The 6,000-nt window shown below is 45.7% G+C and overlaps 2 non-coding genes across 2 annotated transcripts; both read right to left on the bottom strand.

The window, feature by feature from the left end:
* Positions 1-2,089: 2,089 nt before the first annotated feature.
* On the bottom strand, positions 2,090-2,280 carry LOC130304017 (U2 spliceosomal RNA). Its single transcript, XR_008853848.1, has one exon. It is a non-coding gene; the product is annotated as a U2 spliceosomal RNA (small nuclear RNA).
* A 2,081-nt stretch (positions 2,281-4,361) lies between these two features.
* Positions 4,362-4,552, bottom strand: LOC130304016 (U2 spliceosomal RNA). Its single transcript, XR_008853847.1, has one exon. It is a non-coding gene; the product is annotated as a U2 spliceosomal RNA (small nuclear RNA).
* Between the last annotated feature and the right edge of the window lie 1,448 nt (positions 4,553-6,000).

Here is a 6,000-nt window from a genome sequence, read left to right as displayed (position 1 = left end):
AACCGTGAAAGGGGCGGGCCCAACAAGGTCCCCTTCATGGGCACTATCACTGCTTGCTGTCAGGGAGGCTGCCAGACAATTTTCCATGCACACTCTGGGCTGGGGGGCAGTCAACCACCAGTACACACAGCAGAACCTAAACCCATACCATTATTGCTAAGCAGCAAGACAGGGGCCCATTGCACTCCCACGGGGCCTTTTTAAATGCAATCCATAACCCGGATTTGCCAGGAACCCTTCTTACTCCTCCTACTTGCATGTGACACTGGGCTTAGGATCTGCATAGGAAACACACACACAAGCACACACCTACCTTTGTTGCCTGCAGATGCCTCCTTGGCTGTCCCCAAACGGTATCAAACCAACACCCACGGGAAGCTGTAAGCATAGAGGACATGCCTGCACCCCATTGGACTTACCTGTGTGGGTTAAATCCGGGTTATTTGACAACCTATGGCGGTGATGGTTCTGCTCAGGCAGAGCAGTGCTGATGCTCCTCATAAAGCTGTCGCTGCTGTGAAGGTTCTAGGTGACATCACAAATCCCTATGGTTACATACACAACAAAGCTGGGTTGTTGTTGTTTACACTCTGCAAGGCCTGTGGAAGTGAGTGACATCATAGCACTGTAGTTCTGAGGGTTCTAGATGGATGCAACAATCTCCTGTTGCTTCTATGAAGGCCGTAATAGACGACATCACCAAACAGCTCCATAGTCACATACACAGCAAAGGAGAGATGTTGTTTACACCTAGTGATGTCAGTGGTATTGAGTGACATCACAGCACAGTGCTAAGGCTCCTGGGCCTGGACACAGCAGCGGCTGCAATATCTCAACGGAGAATACGTTTATATATATGTGTGTGTGTGCGCGTATATATATATATATATATATATATATATATATATATATATATATATTTCTCCGCCGAAATCACTTTTAAACCCATTTCCACCTTTTTTTCCCTTCTCTTCCTCTTACTTTTTTTTCACGTTTTTTTACGTTTTTCTCCTTTTCGCCTCTTTTCTGGGCGTATTATTCTTCTTTTTCTTCTTTTTTTTCGTCTAATGCATACCCCATCAGTGCAGCAATGCTTATTCAATACCGCCAGCAGATGGAGACATTGGGGGATAATTTTCTAAGGATTTATACTGATTTTTCCTGTCTGAATTTGTCGCACAGAAAGTTGCAGGCCAAATATGTGTGACATTTCTGCGACTTTAGCTTCTAGAGCATTTTTACAACATTATACATAGGTGCTGAATACATAAAAAGCGACTGTTCAGCGACAGACAAGTCGCATCGGCTGAAAGTAGGCCAGAATGTCAGTCCATGTTGGAGCAGGTTTAGATACAGTCTAAAGTATAGATCTCAAAGTCTGTGCACAGAATTTAGCAAGGGCCTCGCACCTTCTGATGCATCAGGTAGGTGCACAATAGCATAGCCTAACCCTCTGTACTTTGGTCTATATTGATGCGGGACATAGACAGCCAGCTGATGACCAATCCATTAGTGCAATGGATGGCTGGAAGCATTTGTCTTTGCCTTTGCAATACCACAGAAGCAATGCATGGTCAATGTACAGCAATGACACACCTGTGTGAACAGCCAGGAGACCCCCCCCCCCCCCCCATGTTATGTTACATAGTTACATAGTTAGTACGGTCGAAAAAAGACATATGTCCATCAAGTTCAACCAGGGAATTAAGGGGTAGGGGTGTGGCGCGATATTGGGGAAGGGATGAGATTTTATATTTCTTCATAAGCATTAATCTTATTTTGTCAATTAGGAACATTCAGCACCCACCCGCTATCAAGGCAGCTGCCTATCATGTCATGCCCTACCTGCACAGGTGTGCTGGCTACTCAAATGATCCAATTAAGGAGGCCATTTAGTCAGCAGCAGCAGAAGTCCTGTGCCTGGACGCTCCAACAGCGGCCAGACACAAGCAGAAGCAGCAGAAGCAGCAGCAGCAGCACCACCTTTTGTTTTTTGGCTGCAGCAGCAAGGCCCACAGGGCTGGCTAGCTGGCTAGCCAGCAAGCAGGTAGCAATGAAAGTAGGAATCTTTCTTTTTAACCCTGTAAGGGGGTGGTGCACTGTACCCGAAGATACTGCCATATCGGGTCAATGCATAGGGCGACGGAAGCAAGCTTCGAAATCGGCCCCCGTTCTCAAAAATCCATTTAATATATGGTCCCCAGATAGGGGACGTATCAGATATTAAACTGATAAGAACAGATACTACACTTGATCTTAGCCAAAAGGCCGAGAAGCGATAACCGTGAAAGGGGCGGGCCCAACAAGGTCCCCTTCATGGGCACTATCACTGCTTGCTGTCAGGGAGGCTGCCAGACAATTTTCCATGCACACTCTGGGCTGGGGGGCAGTCAACCACCAGTACACACAGCAGAACCTAAACCCATACCATTATTGCTAAGCAGCAAGACAGGGGCCCATTGCACTCCCACGGGGCCTTTTTAAATGCAATCCATAACCCGGATTTGCCAGGAACCCTTCTTACTCCTCCTACTTGCATGTGACACTGGGCTTAGGATCTGCATAGGAAACACACACACAAGCACACACCTACCTTTGTTGCCTGCAGATGCCTCCTTGGCTGTCCCCAAACGGTATCAAACCAACACCCACGGGAAGCTGTAAGCATAGAGGACATGCCTGCACCCCATTGGACTTACCTGTGTGGGTTAAATCCGGGTTATTTGACAACCTATGGCGGTGATGGTTCTGCTCAGGCAGAGCAGTGCTGATGCTCCTCATAAAGCTGTCGCTGCTGTGAAGGTTCTAGGTGACATCACAAATCCCTATGGTTACATACACAACAAAGCTGGGTTGTTGTTGTTTACACTCTGCAAGGCCTGTGGAAGTGAGTGACATCATAGCACTGTAGTTCTGAGGGTTCTAGATGGATGCAACAATCTCCTGTTGCTTCTATGAAGGCCATAATAGACGACATCACCAAACAGCTCCATAGTCACATACACAGCAAAGGAGAGATGTTGTTTACACCTAGTGATGTCAGTGGTATTGAGTGACATCACAGCACAGTGCTAAGGCTCCTGGGCCTGGACACAGCAGCGGCTGCAATATCTCAACGGAGAATACGTTTATATATATGTGTGTGTGTGCGCGTATATATATATATATATATATATATATATATATATATATATATATTTCTCCGCCGAAATCACTTTTAAACCCATTTCCACCTTTTTTTCCCTTCTCTTCCTCTTACTTTTTTTTCACGTTTTTTTACGTTTTTCTCCTTTTCGCCTCTTTTCTGGGCGTATTATTCTTCTTTTTCTTCTTTTTTTTCGTCTAATGCATACCCCATCAGTGCAGCAATGCTTATTCAATACCGCCAGCAGATGGAGACACTGGGGGATAATTTTCTAAGGATTTATACTGATTTTTCCTGTCTGAATTTGTCGCACAGAAAGTTGCAGGCCAAATATGTGTGACATTTCTGCGACTTTAGCTTCTAGAGCATTTTTACAACATTATACATAGGTGCTGAATACATAAAAAGCGACTGTTCAGCGACAGACAAGTCGCATCGGCTGAAAGTAGGCCAGAATGTCAGTCCATGTTGGAGCAGGTTTAGATACAGTCTAAAGTATAGATCTCAAAGTCTGTGCACAGAATTTAGCAAGGGCCTCGCACCTTCTGATGCATCAGGTAGGTGCACAATAGCATAGCCTAACCCTCTGTACTTTGGTCTATATTGATGCGGGACATAGACAGCCAGCTGATGACCAATCCATTAGTGCAATGGATGGCTGGAAGCATTTGTCTTTGCCTTTGCAATACCACAGAAGCAATGCATGGTCAATGTACAGCAATGACACACCTGTGTGAACAGCCAGGAGACCCCCCCCCCATGTTATGTTACATAGTTACATAGTTAGTACGGTCGAAAAAAGACATATGTCCATCAAGTTCAACCAGGGAATTAAGGGGTAGGGGTGTGGCGCGATATTGGGGAAGGGATGAGATTTTATATTTCTTCATAAGCATTAATCTTATTTTGTCAATTAGGAACATTCAGCACCCACCCGCTATCAAGGCAGCTGCCTATCATGTCATGCCCTACCTGCACAGGTGTGCTGGCTACTCAAATGATCCAATTAAGGAGGCCATTTAGTCAGCAGCAGCAGAAGTCCTGTGCCTGGACGCTCCAACAGCGGCCAGACACAAGCAGAAGCAGCAGAAGCAGCAGCAGCAGCACCACCTTTTGTTTTTTGGCTGCAGCAGCAAGGCCCACAGGGCTGGCTAGCTGGCTAGCCAGCAAGCAGGTAGCAATGAAAGTAGGAATCTTTCTTTTTAACCCTGTAAGGGGGTGGTGCACTGTACCCGAAGATACTGCCATATCGGGTCAATGCATAGGGCGACGGAAGCAAGCTTCGAAATCGGCCCCCGTTCTCAAAAATCCATTTAATATATGGTCCCCAGATAGGGGACGTATCAGATATTAAACTGATAAGAACAGATACTACACTTGATCTTAGCCAAAAGGCCGAGAAGCGATAACCGTGAAAGGGGCGGGCCCAACAAGGTCCCCTTCATGGGCACTATCACTGCTTGCTGTCAGGGAGGCTGCCAGACAATTTTCCATGCACACTCTGGGCTGGGGGGCAGTCAACCACCAGTACACACAGCAGAACCTAAACCCATACCATTATTGCTAAGCAGCAAGACAGGGGCCCATTGCACTCCCACGGGGCCTTTTTAAATGCAATCCATAACCCGTATTTGCCAGGAACCCTTCTTACTCCTCCTACTTGCATGTGACACTGGGCTTAGGATCTGCATAGGAAACACACACACAAGCACACACCTACCTTTGTTGCCTGCAGATGCCTCCTTGGCTGTCCCCAAACGGTATCAAACCAACACCCACGGGAAGCTGTAAGCATAGAGGACATGCCTGCACCCCATTGGACTTACCTGTGTGGGTTAAATCCGGGTTATTTGACAACCTATGGCGGTGATGGTTCTGCTCAGGCAGAGCAGTGCTGATGCTCCTCATAAAGCTGTCGCTGCTGTGAAGGTTCTAGGTGACATCACAAATCCCTATGGTTACATACACAACAAAGCTGGGTTGTTGTTGTTTACACTCTGCAAGGCCTGTGGAAGTGAGTGACATCATAGCACTGTAGTTCTGAGGGTTCTAGATGGATGCAACAATCTCCTGTTGCTTCTATGAAGGCCATAATAGACGACATCACCAAACAGCTCCATAGTCACATACACAGCAAAGGAGAGATGTTGTTTACACCTAGTGATGTCAGTGGTATTGAGTGACATCACAGCACAGTGCTAAGGCTCCTGGGCCTGGACACAGCAGCGGCTGCAATATCTCAACGGAGAATACGTTTATATATATGTGTGTGTGTGCGCGTATATATATATATATATATATATATATATATATATATATATATATATTTCTCGGCCGAAATCACTTTTAAACCCATTTCCACCTTTTTTTCCCTTCTCTTCCTCTTACTTTTTTTTCACGTTTTTTTACGTTTTTCTCCTTTTCGCCTCTTTTCTGGGCGTATTATTCTTCTTTTTCTTCTTTTTTTTCGTCTAATGCATACCCCATCAGTGCAGCAATGCTTATTCAATACCGCCAGCAGATGGAGACACTGGGGGATAATTTTCTAAGGATTTATACTGATTTTTCCTGTCTGAATTTGTCGCACAGAAAGTTGCAGGCCAAATATGTGTGACATTTCTGCGACTTTAGCTTCTAGAGCATTTTTACAACATTATACATAGGTGCTGAATACATAAAAAGCGACTGTTCAGCGACAGACAAGTCGCATCGGCTGAAAGTAGGCCAGAATGTCAGTCCATGTTGGAGCAGGTTTAGATACAGTCTAAAGTATAGATCTCAAAGTCTGTGCACAGAATTTAGCAAGGGCCTCGCACCTTCTGATGCATCAGGTAGGTGCACAATAGCATAGCCTA

This window comes from Hyla sarda, unplaced genomic scaffold (assembly GCF_029499605.1).
Source record: "Hyla sarda isolate aHylSar1 unplaced genomic scaffold, aHylSar1.hap1 scaffold_1255, whole genome shotgun sequence".
Taxonomy (NCBI): domain Eukaryota; kingdom Metazoa; phylum Chordata; class Amphibia; order Anura; family Hylidae; genus Hyla; species Hyla sarda.
This window is presented reverse-complemented; position numbering and strand designations above follow the sequence as displayed.